Below are 20,685 nucleotides of genomic sequence, written 5' to 3' on the forward strand. Positions count from 1 at the left end.
TTCGCAGCTTGTATGTACTCAGCTTTGCTGATTGCGTGCTTTGTGTGTCTTTCTCTGGTCATGGCCTTCGCCTTCCAATGACCCTGTTATGATCCAATCTTTACACTTGTAATATTGGGGAGCAGACTCATCACAGGTGTTTACATATTTTGGACTTGCATCAAGGTGGTGGAATTTTGAGTGGAGAATTGGTTATTGTTCGCAGTTTATTTCTTTTCATAAGTTTGAATTTATTTACACTCTGGTTTTATTTATTTACTACTTTTGTTGGGTTTTGAATAAGACCTTAATGGTTCCACCTTGAATCATTTAATTTGGTTTTGGTTATTGGTTTTGAAACTTATTTATAACTGAGTTAGTTTTTCCGCTGCTATTTTCTGATAAAGCCTTAACGTTTGAACACGTGGCGGTAGCACGCCAGTAATTCTCTTGAATTTTGTTCAGGGTATTTACAGGTTTTAAGAGAGAATTATTGGGGTGTTACAGAAATTGACCCGACAAACACCTGATCATCTGATCCGTTTTTTTATCCGAACTGATATTAATCTGACCTGATTTTAACCAGACCTGATTTTGATTTTACACAATTTCAAACTAACCATAATTTTAAACCTAATTTATTATTTACCTTATTTTACACTTAAACATATATTAATGACACGATATGAAAAAATGATACATGAATAACTTGATATCAACTCAATAAAAAGATTAAAAAAACTCAATAATTACTCTAATTAAAAAAATGTACTTATTTAGTTATTTGAATATTAAATTTGGTAAACCAAATCAAAATTCAGTCAAACACGAAAAGTACCTAAATTTGAATTAACCGAATATTTAGGGCATGTTTTGATTTACTGAAATGGGCTAATTGGAGCTGAACTGAACTGAACTGAATTTAACTGAACATAATATTTTATGAGAGAAGGAAATTAAGAACTAAAATGAACTGAACTAATTAGAGCCGAGCTGAACTGAACTGAAAATAAGTCGAAGAGAACAAACCCTTAATCAACTTTAGTAATCAAACCAAACTTAACAGAACCGAAATCAATCGAATCAAAACCAACCCGATCCAAAGTCATCCGACCCGAGATTAACCCAGTCAAACCCGTTTTGAACCCGATCCGATTGTATCCGAACAAGTTGACCCGACCTAAACCCAATCTGGACTTGACATATCTTGACCCAAATTTAACTCGACCCAAAAGTGATCCGATCCGACCCGAAGCGGGTTAAAAGGGTAATTTTGAACCAAATATATCCGACGCGAAACAACCCCGACCCGAATAGACCCGAGTCAAACTCCATCCGATTATCCGAATTGACACCTCTACTCATAATATGATTAATAACATATTCTTGCGTTACAATGGTTTTTCCCTACAAGAGACTTACAAATCTCCGACTCTCCGAGACTTGTGTATCACCGGGAATGAAATAGAATCATGGCCAAGATTCCGAATTCGATAGAGTTTTGTGAAGCTACAGCAAGGGCAACATCCTGCATGATTTTAGGAGCCAAGCTTGCTCAATTTTCCAGCCCCAATTGCTAAAGTAGTTGCCATTCCATTTTGTACAATGTACAACTATCTCAAGAGTCAAGTCACCGTTTTGTTGATTTCGTTTGTGGTGTATGTCTATCATCCTACTTCGTAATAAGTTATAGTAATCCCGTCTCATATAGTCTTAATAAGACATTGCAGGAACATGGACTATGTAGTAACAGAAGAGTCAAGATATCGAATTTTCGCAGTGTGTGGAAAAAGCTACAGGCTGAATGATTCCAACAGGCCAGCTTGAAAGCCTTCAGAATCTAGACTAATCTTGAATTTGGTATAGTTGACATTCCATTCCGTACTGACAATGTACAACTATATTATCAAGTCAGCATTTATTCCTCGGTATGTTAGGTCATCTTCTTGTCAATTCCCATTTTCGACAAAAGCAGTAAGAAAAAAGGGTTCATAATATGTATCACCATCTCTGATCAGCAGTCGAGTTACCCTTCGAATTAAGTGGCCCTTCAATAAACATAGAGCTACTTGCATTGTATTTATTCTGCCTCAAATTCCTTCATGTGCTTGCAGCATGGCCTTGATTCCTCTTTTGCTTTATTCACCTGTTATACTTTTAGATGTGATCACTGGTCAACCTCAAACGTATTCAGCTTTATCTTTAGATGAATGCACCTTATGTTACCTGGGTTTTCCATTTCACTTCAAGTGCCTACGTCGGATTTCATTTCAGATTAAGTTTACCTTAATCACATTAGAAGGGTGCATTGTACCAAACCCAAATCTTGTAGATTTGTAGATAATGAAAAGTTATAAGTACCTTAGCATCGCCCTAGTATTCAGTCTCAGTACATCCTGCTGCTGATTTCTGAAAAAACATAATAGGCCTTATCAGTACACATAATACTCATTAAAGGGCAAAAACTAGAATCTGATTCTAAAGTTCACTTCTAACAGACTACTAAATATGTTCATCTTCTTTAGCTGATTTTATTTATAAAAAGATTTACTAGAGCTCCCATCCTGAAGTATGACATATGTTTCGGTATTTTCAGGAAGATAAAGATAGCATTGACATTCGCATAAATGAGCATTACCTTTTTTCCGAATGAAGGTAAAGATGTATGCTAAACATTGTACAAAAAGCGCGCTATTCTGTGCTACTAGATATATATGCTAAAATTCTTTGCATTAGTAGCAAAACCTTGGCCACTTTTGTAGATTTTTTTCTAGATTGGGTGAAATATGGAATATTACTGACTTTGTAGTTTGTATAGTCTCGGTCCAACTTCCAACATTACTACCAAAATCTCAGGGTAACTGCTTAACTTGCCAACAGAATTCATCAGCTAATTTTTGAACTTGAACCGTAAAACTTCTTATTAACATCCTAGCTATATTAGGTAGAAAATTTCTCATTAAATCTCATTTCATCCTGTAGAAAATTTTGTTAAACTAACTTTATAGTTTAACTTTTGCAAATAATCACCTTACTTTAAACTTTGTAAAGGACTATCGTACTTTGATTCTCCTTATAAAAAAAAAAAAAAAAAAAAAAAAAAAAAAACTTACTTTGATTTGTTTTAATATCACTACCTTTTAACGGATTCCAACATTGGGGTCCACATCCAACAATTTTAAAGCTATTTAACCCTAATTACGCCCATTTTTACCCCATTAAAACTCATTTTAAATACTTCAATCCAAACTTTTGTTAATCAAAACCCCAATTAAAGAGATTTTTTTTAATTTACTACGTACCTAAAATTTAAACTTGTATGCTTTATCCCCAATCCAAAACCTTAACGTTGATTTCTAATATGTCAATAGTGATACATGCATATATGAAACAATATATCTTTAGTTTTAACGATTCATACTATGTAGGAAAATATGTCACAAATCACCTTATAAAACACAAATTTTGTCACAAACCACCTCATAATTTTTATTTTTTGTTAAAAGATCCTGATTTTCTTAAAAAAATTGTCAACAACCATCTTTATCCGTTTGACAACCTCACCACCACTACCCTCCCAAAGTCTTGTTTTGATGGGATTAGGGTAGGTTCTATTCACCTTATATGAACTTATCTTATCTGTAACTATAACTTATCAAAACTTGTTACTTTATCAGAGCTTATTTTAATTGTATATTGAACATGCAGAACTTATTTATCTCGACTTTAAACTTGTTTTTCCTAAGATAAGTGAAAATAAGGTGAATTTGAGTTGTGGAAATTTTTCTTTGAAGATTTCCTAGCTAGTGGTTTCTCGGAGCCGAAGGAAAGGCATTAAACAGAAGTACATGGTAAAACAACAGATGTACCATTACTACAAATAAAAGTAATCTATTCTTGTATGGCTCAGAGACACACACAAATCTGTGTTTCAGTCACCACTCACCAGTCATCCTACACTGTCTGTAGGCTATTCGGTGAAAACAGAAGTACGGAAGTCGACCCAAATATTTCTATAGTGAAAGATTAAGTGACGATCAATTTTTTTTGTATACTTGACAGTTGCTCCCAGTTTCAAAGGCACTGATGCAATGTACAAGTAAACAAACTGTGTCATAGGAAGTTCTTCTAGACATGTAACGCGTTTACTGATGAATTCACAGATTCATCAAAGTTTCTAGTCATGAGCTCTAGTTTGTCCATGAAGAAAAATTTTTCCATCAACAAATCGTATATTTTTTCTCCTTGATATGACCAAACTTGCAATGCTCATACATCTCCCATAGTCCACATAGTGACATACGAAATAAAATTACTAAGACAGGTTGACCTCCACAAATTACTTTCACATACATATAAGGGAAATCTTTTATAGAATGGAAAATCTTGTATAGAATTAGATTCACTTTAAATCAAGTTTTTTTGACATGGTACATTCTTAAAAAAGGTAGCAGGATAAAGCAATCTGGAATATAAATCCGACTAACCTGTATAAATAGGCTGTTGCTGCAGCTCAAATTTGTCATTGCAAACATAGCAAGTCTTTTTAACAAGTCTTAACAGTTTTATACGAACTTCTCTTTTCATAATCTTCTTCACTTTACATCCATAAAGATAGCAAACCGCAGCAAAAACCTACAGTAAAGAAATTATTATCCTAACTCTTTAAAAAATGGAAACAGTGAAGCTTTTAGTAGATGGAAAGCCAGTGGTAATATTCAGCAAGAGTACCTGTTGCATGAGCCACTCAGTGAAGCAGCTAATAAGCAGCTATGGAGCAAATGCAACAGTTTATGAGCTTGATGAATTACCAAATAGAAATGAAATTGATAAAGCACTGCAAAAACTCGGGCTTAAGCCTAGCGTGCCAGCTGTTTTCATAAACCAAAGGTTCATTGGGGGAGCTAAGGAAATCATCAGCCTGCAAGTCCAAGGCAGGTTGGTTCCAATGCTTATGGAGGCCGGGGCTATTTGGGTTTGGAACAAAACTCGCTAGTTCTTTTACCTCCCTTTTAATGTTGATGTATAAAGCTTTCTTTTTTCCTTAACCAAAAAAGAAGAGGACAGTAGTATACAGGAATAGGAGGCTCCTTCCGTGTTGATTCTGCAATGTTTGCAGAATTCAAGGATTTTGAAAAGACAATGCATCATATGTCAATGTATAAATGGTCCTTATGTATCCTGTAATTATATTTAGTTAATATATGAATAAATTCCACAAAAGTTAATTTTTGAGACTCAGCATTATCCTTTGACGGGATTGTCAATCATCAATTCAACATTAACTTGTCAAAACTGAGTTTTTTTTTTTTTTTTTTTTGAATAGTATTCAAAACTGAGCTTAATTATCATAAATAGAGAAAAAAAATTTTTTTTGATAAGCTGCAAGATGGGAAGGATGGAAAAGGATTAATCAAAGGGAAATGCAAATGTTAAATTAGTAGAAATACTAGACAAGGAAAGTGAGAAATTGTGTATTCTGAGTACAATTATTCTAACTCTAGTCTGTTCCTTCTGAATCTCATAATTGATGTATGTATGACATTGGAAAAAGTAAATTGGCTAGCTTATTCTGAATAATGAAAGAGAGAGGAAGAGAGATCTTTAATTCCTTCTAATTTCCCAGTAATTGTGTTCGGTTACTAGTGAGGAACAAATTTTATGATACAAGATCCTTTGAAAGAATGATGAAAAATGGTTGCAATGCAATTTGAAAAATTGAGTTAGAATGGGACATTTTCCATACAAAATCCAGTAGACAAAATGAAATGGGGGATCTTTGGTAAGAATTTTGGATACTTTTGTGGAAATAGCCCTTCATAAATTTCATTGACTTCAAATTACTCGATGATGGATGATGGATTATACTTCTACAGTAAATTTTAAATTGTTGTGATGAGCACCAAATTTTACAATTCGGAGTGCTTTAAGGTCACATATAGAGAGCAAGGAAAGAAAAACAACACTTGCTATATATTTATCATAAGAAAATGAATTTATAACTAGATAAAATTAAATGAAGCATATCTGAAATACATACTTTGTATTATCAGTTAAATACTGCTCTGGTTGTGTAAGTAGTATTCCTAAAGTCTTTTTGAATGAAATTGAAAACAACTTACACTCCAGCAGCTTGCATTGTCCACGGTATCAGGTCAAGGAGGATTAGGACAACTTGTGATTAAAAAAAAAGTTGTAGCCAATGTAATATAAATATTCTTCTAGTAGTAGCATGAGGACATCAAAGAAAATATTTTGAGCAATGGTGCTGCACCTACATTTTTCCGTTCTTTGTTTGCTAAAATTCAGTGCGCAATTGTGCATTAGTACTAGTAAGTAGTAACCACTCACAAAAATTAGCTAATTTCTACAGAGCATGCAAGTATATCAGTGTTTTCAGCATCCTATCAATCAAAAAGATCCTATGTTTTATGAAGAGAAGAACTGAATAGTAAAAAATTAAAGCCTTTTCTCATTACCAAAGATTAATTACAGTAATTTTTACAGGGTATATTTTTAAATATCTAAATGTAGTTCATGCTTCACTTTTACTGTACTAAAGAATCAGGCTATCCTCTAAAAAGGCACTAAATACGGTAAGTGATGACAAACCAGGAATATTGACAATTGAGGGATGTCAAGGGGACAATAGTAGTTTTTTCAAGTTGCCTCATTCACTGTACGAAACTGATCTAGATAATATAGAAATCATCAAAAATTTCTCGATATGAAAACACAGAAAGAAAAGAAGAATAAAGGTGGAATCTCAAGGTACGTAACTGATTTTAGATGTCAGAGCCAGGATCTTCTTTCCCACGTAATTTACCACAAAGGGTGCCTCAAAGATGATATTCCGGCTGTACTTTAATTACAGTTGAGTTTATTCCTCTGACACAGGCATGTCCTTATCTCCTCAATCCTGTAGATTGCCTTAGATCCGTATAGGAAGGTTGCCAATAGAGTTGGCCATTGGCTTCTCGTAGGGCTGCCTTTGAAATCAGCGGCTATCTTGTTTCTGGAGTTCTGCTTATCAAAAGACAAAGTGTTAGAAAACCAAAATGGAACCTTTCTATTAAGATAAAGTTTACAAGAATCAATAAAGATGCTAATATTCATATCACAATGCTAAGGTCACAAAAAGCAAAAGAAGAGCCTTACAAAATACATATGTACATGCTGTCGTAACAAAATAGACATATAAGCAAGAGCAAATGTTTCACTATACTTTGAAATGAGTTTATCATTTTAGATAAGCTTTATTTTGAATTTCTGATTATAACAAAAATAGTCATGCTATCCCTTAACCCTTTGTATACAGGCTCACCATTATGGATGCTGATAGATACTGAAGCATGTTGATTGCTAGTTTTACAAATACGATCATGGAACTGATTAATCAAGATGTAATCAGGACTTCAAATAAAAAAATGGTTGCAGCCCATTCATCTGTTGACAATTTTAATTCAGTTATTTTTAATCACAGTAATATCAGGAGGTTTTAATTTTGTAAGGCTAATTCAATCACTCAATTATGCTACATACCAAAGTACATTTTAAACTTGTACCACCTATACTGCAATTTCTGCGCATAAGCAGCGCCATATCATATACTCTGTATTAAATATAAGAGGAAGAAGAAAAATAATGTCATATCAAGAGAACCTAATCTGAAGCATATTTGTGCTAGGAAGAATCATCCTTGCATCTCCTTTTTCATTCCCCACCCCACCTCATGCACTATTGTGCACTCTCCAAAATGACCCAAGTTGAGATTCTATTCCCACTGCATACTCAATTAATCCGTGTACTAAAAATGTTCTTAATTTGCATATGATGATCTATTGACATGTTTTCAACATTTAACAAAAAAAAAGATAATGTCATTTACCTGACCTATATATGACAGCAACCCTTATGTGACATCTAATTAGCATATGTAACAAAAATGTAAGCACTTCACATTTAAAACATAAGAGACGAAACAAAATATTTGGATGAAGAACTTACGCAGTGCTTTCATTATGCATTGTTAACACTTCCTTTCCAAGAAAATTTACTGCCATGAATTACTGTTACAAGTTTGTTATCCTGAAAATACACGAACAGAAGATTAAAAATTAACTCATGAAAGATGGATTAATTCATTAGTTCCTACTTCAAATACATGCAGGAATTACTTGATTCCCATTAGAATTTATCATTCATCCTTTACCAAGCATCATATGAACCCAACATAGTTCAATTCGACAAGTATCCCAATATCACTATGCTATGTTTCTATACTTTTGGCAGATAGGTGAAAAATGGTACAATTATATCCCATCAGGTCATTCTGCAGCCAACCAGCTTTCTGATCAGGAAATCATACCAAAGATTTAGACACATAACCTCATTTATTCTAAGGACATCAAGATGTTTCAATAATCAGCATCTCCTTTTTTCAGTAGAAAAATATAAACACTGATAGTCCGATAACAAAATAAAGATTCCTACTTTAAAATGTCAATGTATCTATTTGCTTCTGTAGAACTCTAGAAAAATAGGTGTTTAGTAAAACCATGGTCATTGTCAACACTGAGAACAGAGATTTCTAGAATAAAAGGATTCCCATAGTCTCATTTCTTCCATGACTTATGAGAATATTATCAGGAAAAAGTTCTCATGCACTGACCATGTTGGACTATAAATAGATGGCATGATAATTCTAATTTACTCACAGCATAAGCGAGAAATCCATTCTTTGAATCTGAACACAATACCACATTCATTCCTCACCTGCCTCAGTCTTTTTTGTGTTTTGTATTCTGAATACAGCTTTTCCATCCTCTCAAAATCTAGAACTGAAAAAATTCTCTAATTTACGAGCAATGGATGTTGTAAACCGATTGGTGGGACAGAAGCCTTTGGTAATCTTTACCAAAAGCTCTTGTTGCATAAGCCACTCAGTGATGCAGCTCATTAGTAGTTATGGAGCAAATGCAGAAGTCTATGAACTGGATAACATGTCCAATGGACAAGAAGTAGATAAAGCACTTCAAAGACTAGGGCTTCGGCCAAGTGTTCCTGCTGTTTTCATAGGCCAAAAGTTAGTTGGTGGAGCTAATGAGATTATTAGCCTGCAGGTTCAAGGAAGACTTGTGCCAATGCTCAAGGAGGCAGGAGCTTTATGGGTTTAGAATAACATTGCTTACAATATTTCACAATATTCTTAATTTGTCTTTTAGATACTACAATATTATCAAACTTGTAATTAAGAAGGAACTAGCTTCTTTTTAATTCCTTCATCCATGTTTTTCATTATTGGATGAAAAGGTGTTTACATGTAGCATATATATTGTACAATGTTTTTGAAGCTCAACTAATGAAGTATGTATTCCACTAAATTACTATAAAGCCTTCAATTTTGATTTATTATTAGTGTTCTCTTAGTTCATTATAAACTTCAGCATCATACACATTCAGCTAGCTGAGTTGCCATGATATATTAGCAGTTGTAGAGTAGTGAAAAGTAGACCATAGTTGGGAGCCAAAAATTACTAGAAGATGGGACCAAAACATGGTCTAGATAACATTATGCAAACAGACATTAAAACTTGAGGCACCCGCAGTACAAGAGATAAAGAAAAGGAAACAAGCCTGCAACATTAGAAATATTTCTAATAAAATTACATAGGTTCTAAAGCACCAACATTTACTATACATAAGCCAAAACATGTCATTCTGTATCAAAGCCAGTGAAGTAAGATGGCCTCTAAAAGGATAAATCTGGAACCAATTGAACTATGATAAGTTTTCTAATACATTTGATATTTCACAAACCACATTGATCAAGAGAATTAAGTAAAAATACAATCAATAAATTTGATGCTTATGACTTGATAGTACTTGATACCTTGCCCTTGAAGAATCAAACACGAAAGGAGAGCAACAAATCATAAGCTTCAATTATCTTAGAATATAGGATAACCCATTTTGATAATTGTGATAAACAATACTACCAAGTCATTTATGAATATGTGCATGGTAATTTCCACCCTTTATATTGTGAATATAAATGGGGAACCTAGGAAGAGCAACGTATTGTGACCCTTTATATATGGATTCATATGAGTTATTTTATATGTTATGAGAGCAGGATGTCAGTAGTTCAATGCAATCCATGTTTCACTTGTATTATACTCGATAATATTTATTAGAAATTGTACAATCAAGCAAGTTTACTTAGAGGGCGGTATGTAATCTGCAAGTCCAGTAGAAACACCTTGATCATATTTTAAAAACTTAGGTTTCAAAAAACGAAAAAAAAAATAATTAAAAACTTACAAAAATATTCCTATAATATGGACTTTATAATCCTGCAAACTAGGCACAAGTACTATCATATAACTAAATGATGAAAAACTAGGAATATTAACTATTAAGGCATGTCAACAAAACACGAGTAGTTATGTCAAGTGACCTAAGTCAATACATAAATCTGATAATAATAACACAAACAGCACCACACTTTTTTTTCTTCTGAAAAACTGAAAAGAAAAGAAAAGGTAGATGCTCAGTGTACGTAACTGATTTTAGACATCAGACTCAAATTAGATATTCCAGCTGTACTTGAGGTACCTCTGATTATTCCTCTGACATAGGCATGTCCTTTCCCCCCCAGTTCCTTGATCAGGGAAGATTTCCCTAGATCCTTCAAGAAAGGTTGTCCGTTGGCTTCTCGTAGGGCTACCTTTTGAAATCAGAGGTCATCTTCTTCCAGAATTCTGCTTAACAATAGAATATGGTATTGTGAAACCAGAATGGAACCTTTCTATTAAGATAAAGCTGAGGAAATCAAATAAGAAGCCAGTATGCACACCCTAATGCTAAGGCTATGAATTTTCCACATCTCAACCACCAAAAGAATAGTTGCATGAATATCACATGTATGTGGCTCACAAAAGAGAACATAAATATACTATGTCATGAGCCAATCAATTTGAATTTAACATTTAAACAGTCATGCAAACCCTTTAATCCTCAAGACATATTTCAAAAAAAAAAAAAAAAAAAAAAAAAAAAAAAAACCTAAAAAATTTACATTGGTTTTTTACTATGATGATCTGACACCATTATGGATGGCATAAATATGATAATGGAAAATCAGAAAAAGTGAAGATATTATCAGATCTTCAGATAAATTAAAGATTGCAGTCCCATAATCCTATGACAGAATAGATAAATTCCAAAGTGTGAGCAATTGATAGTTTATAATCCCACTTACACTCACATCAAAAGAGATGTCAAGATATACGAAGCTATGTCAATCACTCGTTAATAATAAGTACCCAAGTACAATTCAACTTGTCCTGCTGATACCATTTCTGCCAAAAGCAGCACTGCATTATTTATTGTACAAACGATAAGAGGATGCCAAGAGAACCTAACCTTGCATACCTTTTTTTCTTTCTGCACCGTGCCTCATACTCTTTTGTGAACTGTCCAGCATGATCTAGAATAACCCATGGTGACATTCCTTTCACACTACATCCTCAATTTATCCATATTTTAATAAAACTGTTTCTACCCTGCATATGACAAAAGCTAACATTTTCTTTAACATTACAAAAAAAAAAAAAAAAAAAAAAAAAAAAAAAACAAAAACAAAACAAAAGGAAGAATGTTGTTTAGCATTACCACACATAAAGAATGTCATTCATGTTAAGAAGATTGGTTGAGCTTTCTTGCATTCTCAAAAGAATCAAGTTCACACTTCCTTGACAAGACCTATCGACTGTTGCACTTAAGACTGTTTTGAATTTTATTGTTTTAACATGAAAATAGAATAACATTTACAACTAGTTTAAATACTCAATTTGACACTAAATTATAGGAGTTTTAGTTGTTTTTGTTTTAAATTATCATTTCTCCTTCACTAACCACCCTACGAATCCAAAAGAGATGCAATCAGGAAAGTATGCAACTTTATTTCATGCTAACTGCACTTTTGGCAATCGATTGAAATTTGTGCAGACTATCACAAGAGGTCACTGATCTGCAGCCAGGAAGCATGCAGGTAAGAAACTTCATGTAAAAGACACGGATAAATTTTTGAGCCATTCCCTCTACATTTCCATTTTGCAAGTTAAATACGGTTTTCCATCCCATTTCATTAAAACTGTTCGACTCACTAGAAGGCTGATACATTTATTTATTTATTTTATGAGAGAATGCATATTAACAAATCAGCAAGGCCTATAATTGCAATTGAATAGGCCCTCTAATAATAAAGAGAAAAAGGCAAATATTCAATTCATTGAGTTCAAAATCCCTGATTCAAAGCTCGTAGGTGTAGTGCAGATAGTAAAAGTCCATAAAAATTTTGCAGTGTACAGTTAATTACCATAGTGATTTATGAAAGGAAATTAAAACCCTCATTATATTATATGTGATCCCTTTAGCATCAAGTAGTTTCTACCATCATCAGATCAAGTTCTTCAATAGAAAAAAGTAAGCACTGTTAGTTCGGTAACAAAAAGAAGATTCCTTCTCAAAGAAATAGAAGACCATGGTCATTGTCAACATTGAGAAAGGAGATATTTAAGAATAAAAAGACTACTACTGAGTACGATTTCATCCACAACTTTTGAGTATGTAATCAGAGAAAAAGTAACATCCACTATAACCAAATTAGCCTATAAATAGATGGTCTGGTAGCTCATTTTTAATCACAGCAGAAGCAAGAATTCTAGTCCTAAAACTTGAGCACAACATCACATTTAATCTTTAGAGCCTGCTTCTTTTTTTTATCAAGAAGCTTCACAAAGAAAGAAAAAAAGTCCTTCACACTTCCCAAAAGCTAAAATTACAAGTACTCTACCTAACAAGCAATGGATGCTGTGAACAAATTAGTAGAACAGAAGCCTTTGGTAATCTTCACAAAGAGTTCTTGCTGCATAAGCCACTCAGTAATGCAGCTCATAAGCGGTTATGGAGCAAACGCAACAATCTATGAGATAGATAACATGTCCAATGGGCAAGAAGTTGATAAAGCCCTGCAAAGACTAGGGCTAAGGCCAAGTGTTCCAGCTATTTTCATAGGCCAGAAGTTAGTTGGTGGAGCTAATGAGATTATAAGCCTGCAAATTCAAGGAAGACTTGTGCCAATGCTGAAGGAGGCAGGAGCTTTATGGGTTTAGAATAAACTAGTTTATATGTAGCAAGAAAACTATAATTACAAAATTTTCAGATTTTTAACTTAGAAGGATCTAGATTCTTCATTTTGATTCCCTTACATCTACATTTTTCTGAATAGGAGGGAAGGGTGATTTACTTTTCATACATAACTACTAGTATAAGCAGCAGCCTACATTTTGTTGCGTAAATTAACTTCGAGTAAATTGAAGTATCGATTCCAATAAACACTTGTATAACCCCCAGACTTATCTGTTATCTAGTGTGTTTTTAGTTAATTATAAATTCATCATCAAATATGATCAAATTTCAGTTGTCATACAAAATTACAGACCAGTAGAGAAGTAATTCACTGATCACAGTTTGGAGCAAAAGTCTACACAAGGACATAACTGTATAAACGTAAAGTACCAAGAACTCGAATAGCCTATATAGAAATAAAAGCAAAAAATAAAAACTAAAGCAAAGCTTCACTCTAATATAAATCAAATATCAAAGCTACGGATATGAGAAGGTTAGTTTACGGAGATATTGAGAAATTTAAGATCAAAGATGTTAACATCAAAACTTTCACAATCTGCGTTAAGGCGTATTCTCAGCACCTTATTTAAATAATATTCGCTAAAACTAATTTAAAAATCAATAAATATAATTTCATATCTTTTTCAAAAAAAAAAAAAAATACAATTTCATTTCATTTCAAAAAAAAAAAGTTAGTTTAGTTTAGTTTAAATACATTAATTAGTAAATATTAGTAACTTGTAAGGATAAATATAATAGATAATCAGTTAAAATATGTTTTAAGCAGTAAAGTAAAAATAAAAAGTTAGCAAAATAATTCAATTTCAATAAAAATAATTTCTAAAATAATTAAGTTCAACAAAAATAAGGTGAAGAGAACATAATTTAAACACAAACTACCTCAATTTCACAATAGATGCACGTTTTGACTTTTCTACTTTGTCAAACCACAAATTTGACGAATAATTTTTGTATATATCCATGCTAAAAAATTATAGAAAAATTATATTTTGAAAAAATACATTGAAATCAATCTGACAAAATTTTACATGTTGGTATTTAATTTTTAAATTTTAGTGAAAAATGTGGTCAAAGTCAATAACTAAATAGTGTAGAAAGTCAAACATTGCATGCATTGTGAAACGAAGGTAGTATAATATAAACAATATGCTTGGGACATGAGACTTGAGACAATGCAGTGATGAAATTAAATAAGGAAAGACTTGAGAGTGACTGAGTGAAATACTGTAAATTTCCATGGTTTATTCATTGTGCTCATTATATTGAGAAAAAAACTAATACAGAACACTACAGTATGAATTATACAGAGAAAATATTACTCTGTTATATAAGTCTTATGTCCACCAGAAAATAGGTTTTGGGAGGTTATGAGAATTAGTATACTGTGGCACGAGCACACATTCCTCATTTGCACCCAAAGAGAAAATGTGCGTATGTAAAAGAATGTGTCATTGTGATAAAAGAACAGCATATATATATATATATATATATATATATATATATATATATATATAAATCCTATTTTGTGTTCATATATCATGTGTCAATATGTCATGTTCTTTTATGTAAGTTTTTGTGTCCTTTGGGTGCATAGTGCTCACTGTGCATCTTGGTCCACCATCTAAATTGCGGAGGTAAGTTAAAACAAAATATGTAAGTGTAATCCACGATTCACTTGTAATGTACTCAAGAATCAATTTATCTTGTACATTCAAGCATATTTAATTATATAGAGGTACGTAATCAGTACAGTCCAGTAGCAATACCTTCTAAATTTATAAATCAACCAAATCAAAATAATATTCCAAGGAAGTGGAACTATATAATCCTCCAAACCAGACACCAAGAAAGGTCAGAAGATCAAGTTGTGAAAAACCAGGAATATTGACTATTGGAATTTGAGGCATGTCAAGGAAACACGACTATTGGAATTTGAGGCATGTCAAGGAAACACGACTAGCTATATCAAGTTGCCTCATGCACTGTATAAAGTTATCTAGATAACATAAAAAAAATAACATTTTTCTCATTCAGAAAATAAAGTGAAAGAAAGGAAAAGGTGGAATCTCAGGGTACGTAACTGATTTTAGATAGCAGAGCAGCAATCTCTTACCTGCATTGTAGTTTACAACAAATAAGGGAGGGAAGTGACCCAAAGCTGATATTCCAGATGTACTTGAAGTACAGCTGATTTTATTCCGCTGACACAAGCATGTATTTATCCCTTCAGGCCTCAGTTCGTTGATAAGGGTAGATTGCCCTAGATCCTTATAGAAAGGTTGCCAACTGAATTGGCCATTGGCTTCTCGTAGGGCTGTCTTTTGAAACTAGAGGTTATATTGTTTCTGAAATTCTGCTTATCAAAAGAATATGAATGGAACCTTTTTTTTAATGAAAAGCTGTCAGGAATCAATTAAGATGCTAGAATTCATACCTCAATGCTAATGTTATGAATTTTCCACCCCGTTTCCACCTAAAGCAAAAGAATAGCTGCTTGAATCCTTCATACTCTTGGCTGTCGTGGCATAATAGACAATCAATGAACAGAAAACTTTTCACTATACTACGTAATGAGCCAATATATTTAGATAAGTTTAAATTCTCTTTCCATTTTCACATTTGTTTTTAGTTTCTCATAACCATCAACAATCCTATCCTTTAACCCTTAGCATAGTAACATAGATCCTTTTATATAATGACACCATTATGAATGCAAATTGATATTGAAGAATATTAATTGCTAAGTATATAGAATATTATCATGGAAAATCAGGATAATTATGACTGATCAGAATTTCAGATAAACCAAAGGTTGCAGCCCCTTCTTCCTGTGAAAATTTCACTCAATAATGAGTGACTGCAAAGAATTTTTCTTTTTGTGTTAGAAAGTGATAGTATCCAATCCCAATTACATAAACAGAGGGTTCTAGGTTAACAAGGTTATCACAATCACTCCTTTATGCTATGTACCCTAGTACAATTCCACTTGTACAGCTGCAATTTATGTGCATATAGAGCTCCACGTTATCTATTGCAAAGAAGAGCAGAAATCGACAAATATAAAGGCAAGAGAACCTTATTCAACACATTTATGTACTGTGAATAATTAACATTTAGCTTGATCCCTTATTACTTCCCCCAGTGCACCTCATACACTTTCGCACCCTGTCCTACATGATCCAGAATAAACTATGTTGACAGTCAGTTCACACTATAGACTCGTAATATCATTGTGTAATAAAAGTTTCTGCGTTGCATTACATGTTTTTCAGCATTAAGAGACTGTTTTATAATGACAATAGGTTTTTTTTTTTAATGCAAAATGTAATAATCTTCAATAATAAATTTTAAATGCAGTGTGTCATGGAAGTAAAATAAACAAACACTTCAAGTTGAAAACAGACTGTACAGTAATTAGATTTCTGAAGGACTAGTGAAGTTCTTTCAGCTCACATTTTTTATTAACCACAGTTTCTCTTCCAACAGACATTGACCGCTGCCCTTGAGTGTTCAAAGAAAATAAAATCCTGTGGATACACTGAATTTTATAACTACATTAGTCCCGAATTATGTCAACTAATGAACACAAAGTAATGATATTCTGTATCCAAATGATACTATGGATTATATTTCAGCAGGAGAAAGTGCTTTTTAACAAACCATGACAATGTTTGCAATTCAACATGCCCACTTATATCTAAGAAAACAATCCACAGTTAAAACTCATTACTAGTCCTTGACGCCTAATCCAATAATAGCAGCTCTTGCTATTGGAGAATCTTTTGTAGAAGCTCTTAAGTGTCTTGCGATGTAAAAAAGTTCATAATACTTTGAATCCGGACATAGTTCTACATCATGTATGGTCAATCAACATATTGAATATTTCCAAAGATATCTTTACTGAAAAAAAAAAAAAAACAAATAAATAAATAAAAATAGAACCCTCTTATATTCTATTTGACACCTTTGAGCATCACTTTGTTTCTACTATCAGCAGCTCCAAACTGAAGATTCCCTCTTAGGAACGTCGGCATATCTCATTTTCTACAGAAGTCCAGAAATAACTAGGTACTCAGCAGAAATGAGATTAGATTTTGGAATAAAAGGAATCTCATCGAGCACCATTTCTTCCACAACTTTTAAGCACTTTATCAAATAAATTTTAAAAAGGGTATAATGCAGTGACCTAGTTGGACTATAAATAGATAGCATGATAGCTCTTACTTACAACAAAAGCAAGACATCCAACTGTGAATCCTTCTCACAATACTACATTCAGTCTTCATCTACCAGCTTCTTTTTAAATTCCAGACACAAAGAAAAATAAAAAAACACAACAACAAAAGAGCCATTTTCACCTCCCAAAACCTGAGTTTACAAAATTCTTGGTAATTTACAAGCAATGGATGTTGTGAATAGATTGGTTGAAGAGAAGCCTTTGGTAATCTTTACAAAGAGTTCTTGTTGCATAAGCCACTCAGTGATGCAACTCATAAGCAGCTATGGAGCAAATGCAACAATCTATGAACTGGATAACATGTCCAATGGACAAGAAATAGATAAAGCTCTCCAAAGACTAGGGGTTAAGCCAAGTGTGCCTGCTGTCTTTATAGGACAAAAACTAGTTGGAGGAGCTAAAGAAATTATTAGTCTGCAGGTTCAAGGAAGACTTGTGCCAATGCTCAAGGAGGCAGGAGCTTTATGGGTTTAGAAAAAAAAAAAAAAAAAAAAAAAGAACTTACAACTAGCAAGAAAACTATAAATCCATAATTTTAAGTTTTTTTTATTTGGTTGTTGCTTTAATTTTATATTGTAACTAGAAGGATGTATATTCTTCGTTTTGATCCCCTTCTATCTATCTTTTTAATGATTAGATGGAAGGGTATATACATTAGCCTCTAGTGTAAGAAGCTGGCTACGTTCCGTGGTGTAATCATATATTTAAGTAATGAGTATCTATTTCACAAAAACTTCTTTAAGCCTTCCACATTAATTAAATATTTCACATTGCCTCAGTTGATCATAAAAATCCAGCATCATGTGTCAAACTTTTGAGTTGTACAAAATATTATAGTGGAGCAATCCCAGTTTGGAGACAAATATACATAAAAATGACACTAGAGAATAGTCTTGCAAATATACTAAACATGGATGAAGCAATAACTAACTTGGAGCACCAAGAGTCGAAAAATCAATATTTGAAGTTATGTTTTAAGTGTAAATGATGATTATTCATACTCTAAGCGCTTGTACGAAATATTTGAAGTTATATCTTTCTTTTTTACTAGGATTGTTACTCTTCTATGACAGCATTTTGGTTCTGCCTCTTTATCTAATAATATATTAACTGTAGAAATACAAATGTTATGCTATCCTGACTCGACTGCTTAGAGATAACTTAGTATGTATTTAGTCAATCAAATAGGAACCTCATCTTTGGAACAGAATATTTTCAGGTGAAGTGATGTAGAAAGTATGATGGAGTTGCGTTAATTTAAAATTAGACTAATGTTCAGCCGAAACCAGGCTTTTTTGTACATTACTAAGACACTAGTATTCCATGTTAATCAAAAATGGTTTTCAGAGGGTTAATCTTGGGGAGGGGAAGAGGGGGGGGGGGGGGGGGTGGATATTGTTTTATTTAATGCATTTCTATGTTTGTCTTTCAGTGGTTTTGATGAAAGGACCTACCTACAACATTAAAAACGAAAACTTCTCTACAATTCAAATGTAACATTGTTTTTCTTGTTATTTCTGACTTTTCTGAGTATCAAAATTCTAGTCATAAATCTTTTTGAAGAGCTAGTCACTCCAGAGCAGTTAAAAGTTTTCGTATATGTTAAAAATAAAAAATAAAAAAAAATAAAAAAGCTTCTACTTTTTGGTAATTGATTTTCTAAAATTCCTGTTTATTAATAAAACTTTAATTATAAATTCTATTGATACACTGTGTAAACAAACATATACTTTGCATAAGACAATGACATTACAATTAATGACGCAACATTCCAGTTGCAACCTAAAACATGTGTATTCTCAAGAGCACCTACGTAAGTCTTAGACATGTATCCTGAATTCCTGATCCTAATTAATGTAGGCAGAATGTAAATAATCTGTAGATGAGTATGAAAAGCCATAGTGAGGTTATGACCATAAAAGACAAGCTAGCTAAAATCCAAAGCGTTCGACAAAATCTAATAAACTTTGGTAAAGATTGAGGATCAAATGAATGACGAACCTCAGATTGAAAAAAGGAAAAGAAACCACCAACAAAGATGCAAAACGGAATGATTTCCTTCACAATACATCAAGTTGCCACATCAGACTTAAGAATATAATTTGCAGAAAGTCACAGTTTTGTGGCATGCAGTTGCACACTTGCACATAGAATATTTAAGAGGAAAATATCAATATGCCATCATGTTAACATTGAGATAATATTATTTTCTCAGGTTTTTATTAATCTACAGGAACTTTCTCCTTTGGGCATCAGGAAAGTTAGCTAAAGCACACTGCACACATAATCCAACATCATCAATTATAGCAAGTTGCAAACATTAATAGATATCTTATAAGAGAGCATAAAATAAAATCTATGTGATGCCAAGAACTGACCTTGCATCCTCGCTTCATGGATGAGAAAAGATTAGAATCTGTTGCATGATGGACTGTTACTTTCCGTCCGTATAAATGTACCATCAAATAAATCAATCTGAAGAAGCATATTCCCTTCCTGCAAAATATTTACTTCTTAAGAGGGTAGTTGTCCCTAGACTAATATGGCCCTTAGCATCCTGGAAAGCTGATTGTGTTAATACAATCATGAATCAACAAGGTATTCAAAATCTAATTTTTATTTTTAGATTTGCAATCAACTCAGGGATTTTTTTTTTCCCCCTCCTTTTCTTGCTCTTTTTTCCCTTGTCTTTTTTTTTAGTTCCAACCCTTGTAAAAGGTGCATTATAGTCAATATTCATAGTCAATATTTGCATAATGAGGAGACTATACTACCAAACATTTTAATTGTATAGTGTTGAAAATTATAGCTCTTCAAAATGTTGAGAGTCCCAAATTCCATAGCCTCAAGCATGGAGAAACACAAATAGCATTAAACTGAATTATTTACATCATGTAACGTACATCCGTACATGACAAGGGACATTGAGAAAAATCTTCCAAAATCAGATTCCTGAAGTGACTAAGCATGATTATTCTATGGATTATGTTCCTATTCCAACCTTTTCCTAATGTCAACAATTATTGAATCTCTCTTAAAGAATAATACAACTTAAGGTCGGTAGGTTAAATGCAGTAGTCATTTCAGGTTTTATTAAGCCATATGCATTTTCGATAAAGATTTCTTTTGGTGCCATGACAAGGGAATAAACCATTCCACTTGTTGGGATTGTCCTCATCTTACTTCCTAGGACTATTCAATTTACTTGTCCTTATCCTTAAGAAACGCAAGCTTAAGCTTCAACATTGCAGATG

The 20,685-nt window shown here is 32.9% G+C and overlaps 1 long non-coding RNA gene and 3 pseudogenes across 2 annotated transcripts; 3 read left to right on the forward strand and 1 right to left on the reverse strand.

Annotated features, from left to right (window-relative positions):
- Window positions 1-849: 849 nt before the first annotated feature.
- On the reverse strand, window positions 850-20,019 carry LOC145624040 (uncharacterized). Of its 2 annotated transcripts, XR_014110366.1 has the most exons (12): window positions 19,810-20,019; window positions 16,648-16,732; window positions 15,629-15,709; window positions 15,308-15,508; window positions 11,416-11,546; window positions 10,597-10,742; window positions 7,987-8,067; window positions 6,760-7,002; window positions 4,467-4,614; window positions 2,341-2,388; window positions 2,206-2,232; window positions 850-2,125 (listed from the first exon to the last, which is right to left on the reverse strand). It is a non-coding gene; the product is annotated as an uncharacterized LOC145624040 (long non-coding RNA). The 2 variants fall into 2 exon arrangements; XR_014110365.1 differs by having other exon boundaries at window positions 850-2,232; window positions 15,308-15,512.
- Window positions 8,800-9,164, forward strand: LOC145614728 (monothiol glutaredoxin-S1 pseudogene; annotated as a pseudogene).
- Window positions 12,677-13,362, forward strand: LOC145614737 (monothiol glutaredoxin-S1 pseudogene; annotated as a pseudogene).
- On the forward strand, window positions 17,491-18,149 carry LOC145614747 (monothiol glutaredoxin-S1 pseudogene; annotated as a pseudogene).
- Window positions 20,020-20,685: the final 666 nt, after the last annotated feature.

Source organism: Chenopodium album, chromosome 3 (assembly GCF_948465745.1).
Source record: "Chenopodium album chromosome 3, dcCheAlbu1.1, whole genome shotgun sequence".
NCBI classification, from domain to species: Eukaryota; Viridiplantae; Streptophyta; class Magnoliopsida; order Caryophyllales; family Amaranthaceae; genus Chenopodium; species Chenopodium album.